Source organism: Typopeltis vanoorti, chromosome 22 (assembly GCF_054136105.1).
Source record: "Typopeltis vanoorti isolate ZY-2024b chromosome 22, IOZ_Tvanoo_1.0, whole genome shotgun sequence".
In the NCBI taxonomy this organism is placed as follows: Eukaryota; Metazoa; Arthropoda; class Arachnida; order Uropygi; family Thelyphonidae; genus Typopeltis; species Typopeltis vanoorti.
In genome coordinates this window covers 62,295,061-62,312,179 of record NC_143570.1, presented here as the reverse complement: position 1 = coordinate 62,312,179, position 17,119 = coordinate 62,295,061, and positions in this window count along the sequence as shown.

Below are 17,119 nucleotides of genomic sequence, written 5' to 3'. Positions count from 1 at the left end.
CAGATGACTCATGGACATGTTTTCGCATGCTGGTGGATATGATGTTGATGTGATTTTATCTTACTTTGTGTGGGGAAAGTCAAAATTTATATTTGTGTTACCTGCAGAGTACAATCTTTTTTTCTATACCAAACCTTTTAAGAGTTTCAAGTTATGTTTTTGGGTTAAATTATCTGATGTCTCTCTGTAAAATCGCTAAATTCTAACAGTCGTACTTTTATCTCAAAATGATGAACAAATATACCAGTCTGTTGGAGACATCTACAGATGTCTCAATAAAGAAAATGGTCAACACTCACTGTTGACCATTTTGTTGACCTTGGTTACATTATTACTATACCTCAGAATAGCTGGTCAGCAAAAGAGTCTTAAGAATGGATAGCATAGAAAGAACAGCTCCATACATTTGACATTGCATTAGTCTGGAAATGATACTATGCCTCGCTAAACTTTCCATGTATTCTTTTGTCACCAGATATCAAGGCCGTATTCATATTCATGAGTGTGTGAACTGTGAGGTGGCACAGGGCCCTGCAAAGTGCAAAAAATTGAAAAAAAGAAAATAAATTAATTTTTTTAATTATTATATAATTAATATTGCAATTATTATATAAAAAAATATTATATAGAAAAATATATGTATATAATTTTACAACCAACTATTGTTGTTATAGTAAGTGAAATAAGATCGTAGCACTAGAGCAGTAGTATTTGAAACTACTCTATATAAGATATATAACAATATCATACAACATAGTGTTAAATAGGGAAAAGTGCATTTTAGAACAGGTGTTTTTAATAATTTTAAGGAGTTTTTGGTTTTAGTTTATGATTTTATGAACAAGTAAGTATATACATGTACTGTCATGGCAATTTTTTTATGTGACATTACTTGCAAAACATCTTAAAAATATATTTTGTGAACTGGTTTTAGGTTATCCGACATCAGAATTTTTTTTCAATAGCAGTTTTTAATCTGTATTAGATTTATTTATTTTCTAATATTATCTATCTTAGATATATTTTATTTATCAGGTAAGTAATTTTGTTTTAATTTATTAACTTATTTTGTAATTAAATCTATCGTATTTAATTCTAGAGTATCACTAGTCGTGAGAGAGATTATTATGGAAGAAAATACCCAAGTGGGCATGAAAAATGAAAGTGAAAACAAGAAAAAGAAGCAGCTGAGGAACGTCAAAGAAATTCACTGTTTAAATTTATGAGGTTCAACTCATATATTTGTTCAGATATATCAGTTGATAACAGGAGTTCTGAAATAACTACGAACAGTTCTTCAGCTTCACCATTAATTAATAATGAGAGTTCTGAAATATTCAAAGGAAGTGGAGAACATGATGCGTTTGGTTAAACAATCAGTATTGAAAATCCTAAAACTGAGACACCAGAGGAAGTTGGACTATTTACTATTGATGATCCAGCAATAAGGCCCAAAAGTTTGAACAACGCAACACTAACACAAATTGTACAACGTGGTCCACCGTCTCCTCTGGCTGAAAAAGATTTTCCAAAAGATGACAACAAGAGGTGTTTTTCCACAGTCCACTATGTTAGGACAATTGCAAATGGAAAGAGCAAAACAGAAGATGACTTGTATATTCAAACTCTTCCAACTCAATTTTTTATTTTTGTTGCAAATTATTTTCTTCTAATGATAATTTTTTATCTAATAATGGCTTTCTGGCTGGAAACATGTAAGTGTAAGATTAAAGTCACACAAACGAAATCCAGTGCACATTAAATGCATGTATTCATGGACACAAATGGAATGTAATTTAAAAAATCACAATACAATTGATCAGGCAAATCAAGCCATAAAATTTGAAGGAAGAAATGTTTTAAGACGAATAGTAGCAACAATTCTTTATTTATCCAAACATAATTTAGCTTTTAGAGGTAATTTTGATACTTTGTACACAGCCCATAATGGTAATTTTTTTGGAATCATAGAATTAATTGCAGAATTTGATCCACTTTTAAAAGATCATTGAATGCGATATTCGGGGAAAAAATTATAGGTAAGAAATAAAATTCGTATCTTTTAAGTTAAGGGGATAATAAATCCCTCAAATTTCGTATCTCCGGATACGAAATTCGGAGATAGAAATCTATCGAAATCTAAGAGTTTCATGCCGAAGAACTATCAGCGAGTCCCCATTGTGCAAAATGAATTAATTGTTGATATGGGAACCAAAATTCAACAAAATATCGTAAATATGATACGACAGGCAAAGTACTATTCAATAATTCTCGATTGTACTCCTGATGTTAGTCATCAGGAGTACAATCTAAAAATTTCAGTAATTTTTAGATTTTTACATATATTTGAAGCAGATATTGTAATTCGTGAATACTTCTTGACGTTTTTAACAACTAATGACACTACTGGTAAAGGTATATCTGAAAATATAAAATCACTTTTGATAAATTGAATTTGAATATTGAATAAATCTGAAATTGTCAGATTGGAGAGGGCAAGGGTATGATAATGGAGAGAATATGAAAAGCGTATATATAAGGGAATCCATGCTTACATTTTAAATGAAAACAAAAAGGCATTTTATACTCCTCGTGCCTGTCATAATTTAAATTTGATTTTAGGGGATGTCGCAAAACCATCAATTATAGCAATAATTTTTTTTTTAATGTTATACAAAAAATATATACATTATTTGCTGCCTCAACTTCTCATTGGGACATATTAAAGAAACTTGTAAAAAAATGAACTCCAAAACCGTTATGTGATACAAGATGGGAATGTAGAATAGAATCAGTTAGAGCTGTACGTTTTCAAATTGCAGAATTTTTAAATGCACCAAAAGAATTATTTAAAACTGCATCAGATAATAATAATATCAAATTAGAAGTGGTTTCAATATATGAACAAATAGATTCATTTGTGTTTATACTAAGCCTTGTAATTTGGTATGAGCTTTTGTCAAAAGTTAATTTAGTAAGTAAAATATTACAAAATGTAAAAATTCCCATAGCCGTAGCAACTAAGCATATTAAAGAATTAGTGCAGTACTTTGAAGAGCAAAAAATATCAAGATTTGATAGGTGTTTTGAGATTGCTAATGAACTGTCAAATCTATTAGAAATAGAAATTAATTTAAAGAAAGTCGAGTACGTTGATGACAAGTATTTTTCATCAACGTACAAATATATAACAAAATATAACAAAGATAATTTTAGGATAAATTTCTTTTTTGTAATTTTAGATACTGTTCTATAATCTGTCAAAAAAAAGATTTGAATTGTATGAAATTCACCAAAAATCATTTGAATTTCTTTATGATATGAAATTAATAAGAAAAATGACAGAAAATGAATTAAAATTTTGCTGCAAACAGCTGTATTAAAAATTAAATACAGATATTGATAAATCTGAATTTTACAACGAATTGATTATTCTTAATATTGTTCCAGAAGATGCACCCATTAATATTTTAAAATTCATAATTTGGATAAATAATTTGTCGGATATTTATCCAAATATTACTATGACATTTAAAATATTATTGATCAGTCCAGTTATGGTCGCATCAGCAGAAAGGTCATTTTTCAAATTCAAATTAATAAAAAGCTATTTGCGATCTTGTATGTCTCAAGAACGTTTGTCATCCCTGGAAATAATATCTATAGAGCATGAAATTGCAAAATATTTGAATTTTGATAGTGTTATAAATGATTTTATTGATAAGTGCATTAGGTTAAATAAGATTTAATATATTAAGGTTTCTTTTAAATCTTATAAGTTGTTATACATATATTTCATTCTTTATAGTAAAAATTGATATTTTTTTCATATTTTTATAATATTATTTATATTATTAAATAAATCATTGTTGTGCCATATTTATATGATAATGTGTACTTACATAATAAAATAATATATCATGTACATACAAACACATTTATTTTTTAACTAATTTTTTCCCTTTACTTAAATTGATGCTAGAGTTTATTTTTGTACATAAATATTTTTCTATTTTATTTAATTAATTAATTAATTAACAAGATATTCTTCCATTTAAAATTTCCATAAATGTTACTAACTTTCAGGGGCACCGCTTTTCCATTTAGCACAGGGCTAAATGTAGCAAACGGGCCTGCCAGATATACATAAGCAGTTTTTGCATAATGTTCGTAAATATCCCAAAATATAGAATCTTTATCGAATTGAATAAAATCTTGAAAGTCTAATTTTACCATTGATGGATTTAGATGGTTAGCGATAATTCTTCCCATTATACGAATAGCTGGTAATTCAGTTTCCAAAAATAGTAAATGATTATCAATACCGTACATTTTTAGTGAAAATCTCTCAGCTTCTTCACAACTAATAGAGAAAACTCTAATATTGATAATCATTTACTTCCACAAGCTCCTGTATCATCGAGCATTAGTTCCCCATCTTGGCATTTCAGAATATAACAGTCACTGACATCCAATTCGTAGTCAACTCTTCTTTGCAATTAGGCAAGGATATCAGACCACTTCCTGGTAACTTTTCGTGCTATTTTCCTGAAGAAAGAAAATTTCAAAGACTTTTTGTGACTCACCCATTATTTTACTTTACTGGACACAAAACATCACAGTAGTGTTTTGTGGAGTTCATCAAGTGGAGCTATCGTACTGAAGCTAACACAGTACGATAGCTCCACTTGATGAACGAATTGCAGTAACTGAAATTCACTCGACTTGGTTGATTTTCCTTATAGTACTATTTACTCCGACCGTTTATTCAAAAATGTAACTTACGTGCAGATGACTCATGGACATGTTTTCGCATGCTGTTGTGTATAATGTTCATGTGATTTTTATCTTACATTGTGACATCTTAGGAAAACCTTATCTCTGTGGCTCAATGGTATTCTATAGTATTTATCTTTATTATGTTAAGTATTTTTAATCTCAAACAGTGTTTTTGATGTCAGACCATGTGACTAGTTCTGTCACTCATATGTCCAAAATTGTTGGGATGAAAAAAAAAATAGCATTAGGTGGTGGATGGCGAGAGGGTAGTCGATAGATTGACAGTGGTCTTCCCTACAATGCTTTCCCCTAGCCCCTCTCTTCTAGAAGATATCTGCTCAGCCAAGGGGAGATGAGCGACCAACTCATTTGCAGATATCTCTTAGTGATGTCACCTCAAACCGATCCTGATAACTAGGAGCAAAAAAAAGAAAAAAACGTGTTTTTTTTTTAGGAACCTATGAGATGTAGGTTTCTAAAAATATCGATTAATTCAGGAATGAGATGTAGGTTTCTTTAGGAACTCTAGTTCCTAAAGGAACAAAAGTAAATAAAGTTTTAAATGTTTGGAACTTTGTAATGTTTGGAATTTTGTAACATAGAAATTAACGAAGTAAGTATACTGCTGAGCTAATATTCATTTGAAATAATTAGAAATAACTATTATTTGTGGTGGAAAAGAATTTTCTAATAAGAAATCGCTAACGGAGAGATCCAAACCCAAACACAGTGTCACACATAGGCACGATAAAAATGCGTTTCCAATTCAACTGTATGATGTCACTTTGGACAGAAACCATGGGAAAAACATACCATGATCCTCCAGTGCGAATGAAATTAACAAAATGGACAGAAATCTAAAGGAACAAGAGTCAACTAGAATTTTCAGGTTATTTACAGCAATTTCGTTCGTTGAACTCTTGTGTTTGTGTGTGTTGTGTTGTGAATATATGGTTATAATTTAATTATTTTGGAATATCTATATGCATTCAGAAGACCCATTCTGGAGGGAACGTAAGTTAATCTACAATATAATATTTTTTCTAGCTACATACAAAAGTTCTTGTAATCCATTTAAATCTCCGTTTATTTTTTTTTAAAAAATGGCATTTGGCTTTCATTCCAAAAAGAACTCATTTTTATCTCTAAAGGCTGACGCCATCTCTTGACTCTAAACTAAAAATTCCAATTACCAAAAACTTTTGTAATAATAAAGCTAACATTAATTAGAAAAAATTAATGAACTTCAAGATCTTAAAATTTTAGACAAATCAAAATATTCGGATGAGTTATGTATATGTGAAAACAAAAGTGTGTTTGCTTGAGGTGGGAGGGGACACCTGTGATAGCCAGTAATGAATTATTATTTAGAAATGTGAACATGAAAGAAAATAATGTGTGTGTGTGTGTGTGTGTGTGTGTGTGTGTGTGTGTGTGTGTGTGTGTGTGTGTGTGTGTGTGTGTGTGTGTGTGTGTGTGTGTGTGTGTGTGTGTGTGTGTGTGTGTGTGTGAGGGAACAGCAGTGATAGCCTACAATTAATTATGCAGAAAATCTAAATGCTGTGGCCATCTCTTGATTCAAAACTAAAAATTCGCATACTCAATAACAGGAATGAAATACCACAAACCTTTATTGGAAAAATCGTACTACAAACTATAGGCAACCAAAGACAAAACGTGACGTCAATGAGAGATTGGAGCCCCCAGCGAAATTCCAACATTCCATATTCTCTCTTATCTCTAATCATCACCCACAATTCCATACGCAAACCGTTTAATTATTTATCTACAACTCATAACAACACACACCCATGACACTGATGTCGCTACCCCCATTTACCCTACCCCTATTTTGCTTATAGTGTCCCACCAATCACAGCACGAATCCTTATCCAGTACTATAACTTCATTTTCCACTTCAAATCAATGACGTCACTTATTTACAACTAACAAATTACATCACTTATCTACATCTGATAACAACACACATCCATGACACCGATGACGCTTACCCCATTCACCCCCCCCCCCCTTATTTGGTTTAAAGTGTTCCACCAATCACGACACGAATCCTTATCTCTAACCATCACCACAATTCCATATGCGAACCAAAACACTCGAAGTGACGTCATGACACGTGTTCCTCAGAAAAATTCCAAACATATCAAACTCATGACGTCAAACAGCATCACACACATAATGACATTAATCATGTTATCACCCAATGACGTCACGATTCCTTATCTTATCTTGATCTTGATCTGGTTCAGAATACCCACCATACTACTAGCGACTTTTTAAGTTTAATATTATTCAATTGTGTAACTGCAGTTCAAACGAATAGTGACTAGCGGGCTACTTATTTATTTTTTGATCGAAAGAGGTATTCAACCCACAACCCACACACGGTATTTATTTGCTATAGAAATTATAGGATCTCATGTGTGGGACTTTCTATCTTGACAATTTGGTGCAGTGTTCACCAAACTATCGTCTTATGGCCTGTCTTCTGTTCTTTGCAATTGGCTCTTCAGTGCCCTTATGAATAAAAATAGGTCTCCCAACTGATATCAGAGCATCAAAGCGCTTCACTCTCTTGCTCAAACCCTTCTTTTTTTGGATAAATGACAACCTTTCATTACTCTCAAATCCAATCCATAGTTTTGCCATACGCTCCATTCCATAATCACTGTCTAAAACACTGATCTTCTCGACATTCTCCAGTCGGGTGAGGTTAAGTTATTTATTAAACTTCGCTGTCACGAGAACATTCCTAGCTCATGTTTTCTTCATAAAATAGATCTCATTTACTTCTTCTTACATCTGATGAGGGGTGCTTAAGGGTCAAAGCTGTATAACTGAGAGGAGACCTCCAGATAGCCTTTAAAGCAATGCGGAGAACTGACCAGGGCTTCTGATCTCATGTTTAATCCTTACCTTCTCGTGGTGCACACTGTCGGTATCTACCTGGATACTGAACGAACGAATCTAGTAGGCTAAATTTGGGATTTACCGACCAGACTGTACTCTTATTGGCTAAAAGCACAAATAAAATGATGGTACAACATGACAGAATTTCATACCGGCTGAAGCGTCTCCCAGTGAAACAAGCCCCCCCCCCCCGTTGTTTTCGCCAGGGAACCAGGACGAACAGCGAAGAGGCAGCTATTGGAAAAAATCCTGAAACACACCCCAACTCCACAACACCAAAGTTCAAGATCGGTTCTGTCAACATAAGAAGCCTGAATGGCAAAGAAATGGAGCTTATTGGCTCTGAAACAAAATAGACAAAAACTGGAGAGCTTTCTCGGCAATAAATACAAAATGTTATATTCAGGCAATAACAATCAGGGAAAAGATAGAGTAGCTACAGTACTCAACAGTACCCAAATACGAGGCTAATCTTTTTAATGGCAGGCAATATGAAATAGAATGATGTGGGCAAATATCAGAATGGGAAACTGGAATACGACTTATTTTTGCTTAGAACCTTAGTGGAACCTTCTGTCGCATAGAAGGTACTACTGAGGTAGAAGTGGTGGAATTTTTTGAGGCTTTAGAGAAAGAAACTGACAAATGAAAAAGGAAAATTTGGTCCTTGTTGGGGACAGTAGGAAATGATTGTCAGACATGCAAAAATATTTTGGTGAAATTTGGAGAAAAGTGCAAAGCTAATAATAATGGCAAATACCTGTTGGATTTCTGTTCAGGATTTGGATTGGTTATTACTAACACAATGTTCCAACATAAAAATGTGCATAAATGCACATGGAGAGAAGAGGCAAGTAATAAGAAAAGCCGCATTGACTATGTTATTGTTAATAGGGATGTTTTCTCACTGGTGCAGGATACCAGAGTGTACAGAGGGTTTGAAATTGGAAGTGATCACCATTTAGTCTTGAGCAGGATAAAATTGAATTTCATATTGAAAATAAGAACATCTAAGAAAGTTTTAACGCGAATAAAAGTTCAGCAGTTCTCAGATGTGAACGGTAGACTAAAAAACACAAATATTATTCAAGAAAAAATGAAAGAGTTTCAGAACAGGAACCAAACTTTGGATATTCAGTAGCAAGCCCTGAAGAAAACATTCATTGATTCAGCCAGAGAGACATGTGGTGAGGTTGTCCGCAAGGACAGAAAAATCAGAACTCCATGGTGGGAGTTCTGATTTTAACACAGGAAGTTAAAGAGGCAGTAAAAGAAAGGAAGAAAGCATACCGAAAGTTCCTGGCAAATAAGACAGCTTGTGCTCTTAGAGAATACAGAGACAAATGTAAGAAAGCTGAACATTGTGTAAAACTAACTAAACAAAAGTCATCGAAGACTTTGGTAAGAACATAGAAAATAAATATCAGGAAGGTAGCACGATATTCTGGAGACTGTTGAAAAAAGCTCAGAAATGAGGGAAAAGAGTGCTCTAAAAGGAACTATAGATAATAAAGGTGGCATGAAAACTGGAGAAAAAATCCTTGATGTGTGGAGCAATTATTTCGAAAAATTGCTAAATGAAATAAGTGATGACAGCAGAGCAGTAAAAACACTGAACAGGGATGCAGTTATGAATACATATCATACATGAAGTAGAAAAAACCACCAAAGGTCTGAAATGTGGAAAGGCAGCAGGAGTAGATAATATTCGAACAGAAATGCTCAGGTATGGAGGTATAAAAGTCTTGCAATGGCTGCACTGCATAGTTCACAAGGTCTGGATAGAGGGACAAATTCCAGATTATTGGTGTAGAGCTCTCATTGCACCAATATTCAAAATGATAAATAAAACTGAATTTGAGAATTTCAGAGATATTTCTGTAGTGAGTGTTCTTGGTAGGTTTTATGCAAGTATACTTGAGAAACGTTTCAGAAGGATTGTAGAAAGGAAGCTTGGTGAAGAACAAGCTGAATTCAGGCCAAATAGAGGCTGTCAGGATCAGATTTTCATTTTACGACAAGGAGTTGAGAAATCGTGGTAATATAACAAAGATCTGTATTTAAGTTTCGTACACCTGCAAAATATGACAAACTGCTAATAGAAAAGATATTCAAAACTACACTTATATGGTGTCAATGGGGGCATTACATCAAACAATATTTAGTCTTTATTTGAGTTGTAAGTCAGCAGTTAGAATTAAAGGAAGTACAGGAAGATGGTCTGACGTTAAATCTGGTGTCAGACAAGGATGTACATCCCCCCCCCCCTCTGTTATTCATTATCTATATGGATCACATTATGAAGGAAAGCGGTATTAAGCCTGATATCAAAATTGGAGATGTTACTCTCAGCTCTTCACTTTGTTCAGATGATGTTATACTTTAAAATAAATTCAGTACAAGTCTGCAAGATTCCCTGACTAAATTGAATAACTGTTGTAATAAATTTGATATGAAAATCAGCAGTATCAAGACAAAGACTATGAAAATAGGCAGAAACATTTGAAAATATCAACTGCATCGTGAATGGAGCACCTATAGAACAAGTAAAACATTGCAGCTACTTAGGCACAATTTTTAGTGAAGAGGGTAAATTAAATATACAAGTAGACAACAGAATCAATAAAGCCGATATGGCAGGAAGTCAGCTGAATAAATTTATATGGAATAAGAAAGAAATTAGTCAAAACACCACATTAGTTGTATACAAGACAGTGTTTAAACCAATTTTAACTTATAGATCTAAGAGCTGGGTCAGAAATAAAACACTTGACCAAAGACTATAGATATGACAGTTCAATGAACACATGGCATCAATGGCTATATCACATTAAAAAGGAAATATTAGAAAATAACTTGACATTTTTAGCATCCAGGATTGTGTTAGCAGAGCAAATCTCAGGTGGTATGGTCACTTAAGAAGAATATGAGAGGAAAAATTAGCAAAACAAGTGTTCTCATCCAGATTGGCAGGAAAAAGACCCAGAGGAAGACCAAGATATAGGTGGATTGATACAGTAAAAATTGCCTTAGAAGACAGAAATACAACATCTGGTAATGTCGTAGTCTTGATTTTGACAGATAGCAGAGTGATTTGGAGGAAAATTGTTGATAGGATGTAATGATGTAGTACTATCATAATATCCTGTGCCCCCCTTGAGGGTACATATGAGGAATGTGATGAAGATAACACTCAGGTTTTCAGGCAAGAACATATTTCTCTTCTTGGGCTGAATTACAACACTGGTTATTCATGACACAAATCTCCATATCCTCTGCACCGGCAAGAAATTTCCACTCAAGACACTGCTAACTCGAAATATCTCAAAATTCTGTCCACATTTAGAATAACTATTCTCATATTTGAGATGAAGCACAGTGATGATCCCTCTCTCTCTCTCTCTCTCTCTCTCTCTCTCTCTCTCTCTCTCTCTCTCTCTCTCTCTCTCTCTCTCACACACACACACACACACGTTCTCACATTTATTTTCTCCCTGTTTTATGTCTTTTATAAAGATATTTTCATGATTAGCATGATTTCTACAAGTCTCAACTCATAAACCTAAGAAGTTTCTGGACAACATCCTTTCAAAATTCATCTCATAACCCATAGAATGAGATCCTCGTCTCCTTATCTTTCCATCTACTTCTGTTCTATAAATATTTCGCCTGAGGATAACACCCATTAATTGTTCGAGAAACACATCAGTAGATGAATCTCTCATCCTAAGATTTTTATTTAATAAGCACCTTATGGTAACTTGTTTTGGTAAAATACTTATAAGCTCTGTATGACTTAACCTTGGTATTTCTAAGCCTGGCTCCCACTGATGAGACCTCAATAAAGGTCGAAACCAGTTTGGGTAGTAGCCCCTTGCCTTTAATGCATAGCATCATACATCTCCTCAAGGAGATGGGCTTTGCATTAAGGGTAAATATTAAGAATAGTGATCAGAACTTATTCCACCCTTACCACGAGTTACCTAGACTTGTACTATTTTGCGGGTCACTTAGACTTGCATTACGTGCAGGCGCAAACTTGACTTATTTGTCTGGTTACTTGGGAAATGGAGTGAAAACCAGGTTTAAAATAGCTTGATATCTTCAGCACATCAGTAGATGTTTTTTTTTTTTTTTTTTTTTTTTTTTTTCCAACCATTTGTTCACATACGGTATGGAAATATTGAAATATTGTGGATTTTGCAATAATTCATTTGGGTAGGTTAAAGAAAAAGAGCGGGGGGGGGAGTTAAATGCAATTACCTTTGAGTTCTTGTCTGGTTAGCTCCAACATTCCGGGAATAACTGTAACTTTCGTTTTATTTTTATGTAACCATGGAACGCGTACCGAACTTATTACTTTAAAATAAAAATCTTAACATTCAGACACAGTTTCATAATACTGTTGCATCTTAATTCCAGCATTCGTTTCAAGAAATCCCGTATGTTTGAATATTCAGTCTTTCAAAACATTGAATGATTTTTGGCTAATGCAGCATGCACTATTATAGAGAAATTCTTAGATTTCTTCCAACAACTAAACAAAAAAGAAACATTTAATAAGAAAGTGTTTCGAACGACAATGCAAACATATGCTGACATCTCTGTCACCTGGTAGTAGACGCATGCGCAATCCTTTATTGCATGGAAATATAGTCGCATGTTCATTATCTCACATCCATCTTAATCAATGAAGAAAACCTATTTATAGAGAAAAACGATCCCTTCACTTCCCAATAATTAATAACACTAATTAACATAGCAATTTTTTGTGATTTGTTCTCTTTTATCATCAAGGGAGGGGGAAAAATGTTCGAAAAACATTCCAGCCTTGCGTCCGCCTTGTGGTAACCAAAATTTCTTTTAAGGAATATATAACTTTTCAACCACACTTTGATTGCATACAAAATAACGATGTACCGTTTTTCACGTAACCAAACTGTGGTTGAAAAGTTAAAATTGAAATTACGAAGATCAGTAAACCAAATATGATTTAAGCAAACTTAAAAGAGTAAATGTTATCCTACTAAACATTATGCACTTTTAAAAAGATTATGCAACTCGAGAGATAACTGTGAGATTCGGTTGAAGTCTGTGTATTTGCCTCCTGCACTGTTTTAAAGCGTCTTAAAAGTAATATCGTAATACGTTGAACTAACTGTTGCATGAACGTACATTAGTGGCTTATTCCTGGGGAAGGATTCGAATTCAGACCTAAAGGCGTTGCCTTCTTAACATTCTTCTGATGCCTATTACAACACCTGGACGCGAGGAATTTTTTTTTCAAGACGAGGTGACCATCTCACATGGAGATAGCTGCGGTTGCCTACAGAAATTCATATTTTATGCCTGCAAAACAGACATATTAGCATGATAACAAGTACAGTTTATAAATATAAAATACTCGTCATGCAGTCTTAGTTGCTGTGACGTAATCTAATCAACCAACAACCAACTATCTATTACAGAGGATGTATAGGCTACGTAACTCAGAATGAGGGATTATACCGATTTATCACTGTCACTTTGCCAATTTCTGTGCAATGAATTATTCTTACCAGTATATTGGCATACTGGTAGATAACAGCACAAAAGTTAATTTAAAATATGTCTGTTCACCACCTTAGGAAAGTGCTATGAACACGACTAACTCACTAATTTCTTTCATTCATCGCAGCATTAAAGCTGTAAAGGACTGCTTACAAAATTAATGACTAGAGGAACAAAAAATAAAAATGTAGCTAACTACATCTGCATGAATATTAACGGATTAAAGTTTTTTATATTCTTCAATTTCGTATCGAAAATGTAGACATCACACGGAATTACACTACAATGGTATATATATATATATATATATATTTTTACATAGTATATATATATATATTTACATAGTATATATATATATATTTACATAGTATATATATATTTTTTTACATAGTATATATATATTTTTTTTTACATAGTATATATATATATTTTTACATAGTATATATATATATTTTTACATAGTATATATAGTATATATATTTTTACAAAGTATTTTTACCTTGGGTATAATTATGTTAAAGATACCAAGCAATTTTAAACCTGGTTTTACTCCATTTTTCCCAAGTAAGCAAACAGACAAAAATGTCACGTTTGCGCCTGCAAGTGATGCAAGACTAGCTGATCCTACAGGTAGTGCAAGACCAAGGCAACTCGTAGTAGAGGTGGAACAAGCTCCGATCACTAATCTTAATATTTACCCTTAATGCCAAAACACATCTCTAAGAAGGGGATGTATGATGTTTTGTATTAAAGGCAAGGGGCCACTACCCAGACCGGTTTCGACCTTTTTTGAGGCCTCATCAGTGGGAGCTAGGCTAGAAATACCAAGATTTAGTAATACAAATCTTGGTATTTCTAGCCTAGCTCCCACTGATGAGGCCTCAAAAAAGGTCGAAACCGGTCTGGGTAGTGGCCCCTTGCCTTTAATATAAAACATCATACATCCCCTTCTTGGAGATGTGTTTTGGCATTAAGGGTAAATATTAAGATTAGTGATCGGAGCTTGTTCCACCTCTACCACGAGTTGCCTTGGTCTTGCACTACCTGTAGGATCAGCTAGTCTTGCATCACTTGCAGGCGCAAACTTGACATTTTTGTCTGTTTGCTTACTTGGGAAAAATGGAGTAAAACCAGGTTTAAAATTGCTTGGTATCTTTAACACACACACACACACACACACACACACACACACACACACACACACATATATATATATATATATATATATATATATATATACATACTAAATAAAGTAATTCAAAGTATCCTATAAAAGTTTATGTGGTAATTTATGGAGGAATCCAAAACTGAACAAATGAATAATCGAGAAGGATCGATGTTCTTAGCACAAAGTCACACATTTATCATAACAACGAACTGAGTGAATTCGTACTTTGAAGATCGATCCTTCTCGAAAGATTTATTTCTTCGATTTTGAATTTCTTCATGAACTGTCGCATATACTTGTATTTCATAAGATTTGCTTCTAAGGTAAACATTTGTTAATCTATGTTTCTTAAAAGAGAAATTATTCTCATCCAGGCAACGTATTACACTGAAAAAAAGTGCAATGCGAAGCCATCATGTTATACTCAGCGTTATATTTTTGCGCGTGTGCTAATATCGAAAACTGGTAGGTAGCATAGATTAAGGAAATTAGAACTTTGTAATTTAATGTGAAGCATTACAAGGAAAATGTATTTGGAAATTAATTTTTATAAACAAACATCCTAAAAGGAGGTTAATCAATAGCATTCATGACACCATTTAGGAAAAAAAAGGAAGCAAGTCATCGGGTCGCTGGACTTAATTTAAACTATGCGTGCATCAAAATACACTACTAAGTACTACATAGTTGGCAAAGACCCTTAATGTCAAAAATTACACAGCATGAAGAATATTGGGGATTCCCTCCTCCTTCTTCTAAGTATTCAGTAAGTCATTAGGCTCCATTAGCCCTTCGTCCTTTCCTTCCTTGAATAAACTTCCTCTTATTTTGCAAAAAAAAAACACATTGTAATTTCTAATCTAATCAGACGCTAGTATTCCATTTCTCTTGTCTGGCTTTTTTTTTTTTTTTTTCGTAGTCATAGTTTTACAATACCTTGACCTCTATTCCAGGAAGCGGAACATTTCTATTAACGGTCGTAGCTCTACCTGTTTCGTTGGCAATTCTCCGGCCACCTGTTCCGTTCACCGACACTGAAATGCATGCTCGAAGTAAAGCACTTAACCCCGAAGGTGCCGGAAGGGATGCTGTTAAAGCCATGGACGCCTGGAAAAGGATGAGATTATGATGACAGACGACTGCCGTTACGATCCGGGGAACTAATAATAGAATGAGTCCCCGGAGCAAGCTGTGGTAACCATACAAAACCTGCCTCACTTAAGGAAATCCAAAGAAAACTGGTGCATTTTTGTTGTTTGTCTTGTGTGAATGATCCCCGAGTCAAGAATGTAGTAATGCCTCTTACTGAACATGCGAGGAACTTTCAAAGAAATAACATTAGAAGGTTGTAGGAATAAAAGGAATTTGGTTATGTGCGCAGGCTCTTAGTGCAGAATTTGTCAGTAAGATGTTCAAACTATTCCTGGATTAACTCTGGAGTAATTGTCATTAAAGAATGCGTCTATGTCCTGCTTTTAATAATGTTATGTGTTCTCCGGCTAGTTTATCTGTTTTGTTGAGGTATAAAACTAGTTCCGACGCGGGAAAAAACTTCTGCCGCTTCCGTATGCGACAACGGGACTCACTTTCAATGAAAAGTCTTTATAAAGCCTAGAAGACTTTAGTTTAGCGTTGTAATGTTCTAGAAATGAAGGGACAAATAATGGACAAATAATTGAGTTAAAGCATAAAAGTTTCAAAAGTGACCAAAAAATTTATCTCACTGTCAGACTAGTGAAATCTTAATTAAAAGCACTAATAAAAGGTGAATATACGGACTCCCGATCAGAGTTCCTTTTTTTTTAAGTAGTGCGAAATAAGGCAACTCCAATGGCGAAGTTCGATGTTTCATATCCATTATTTGGTTATGAAATCATGACGTATCTATTATATCTTCTATTTTTTTGCACTTATAGATGTTTGTGACTTGAATAAACAGAAAAAGAGAGGAAGAAAAACAATGTTACAGCAATCCCTTGATTAATGCGCCCCCGATTAGTACGTTTTCGATTAGTGCGTCATTTTTTTTCGATACCCAAATTCGATTAGTGCGCCTCTAAAATTCGATAAGTGCGCTTATATACATCTTAAAAATAAATGTTATAGGTTTTAAAAATTTTCGATCTATACATTTTTAATGGCTAACTATTTTAAAAAATCACTCACCAGGATGAAATAAATTAGTTACCGATTTGAAACATTTTACAAAGTTATTTTTTAATGGCATACTACGCTATTTCCATGTACACTATGTTCCAAATTTACCGCCAAAATTTATGTTCTGCATTGTTTTAAAACCGAATAAGAACCTCAAAGATTGTGAATCAGAGAGTTTCATGCTGAATATAGTATGGTAAAGTATAAAAGTATCGGTGACTACTAGCGTGAGCTAATGCACGTAGTACAAATTCGGGCAACTCGTAGCAAAGGTGGCAAAGTTCTGATCGCTATTCTTGGTATTTTCCATAATGTAAAACACATTTCCTAGCAAATGTATGCTGTTATTACATTATGGTGGGAGGTCACTACCCAGACCGATTTCAGCCTTTTTTGAGGCTTCATCAGTGAGTAGCTAGACCAAATTAATATCAAATGGTATAGCGAAAAGAACTTATATACTCTGCTATACGAGTTGTCAAAAAGGTGTACCCATTAAGTGAAAATGAAATGAAACGAATAGGCTTAATCATA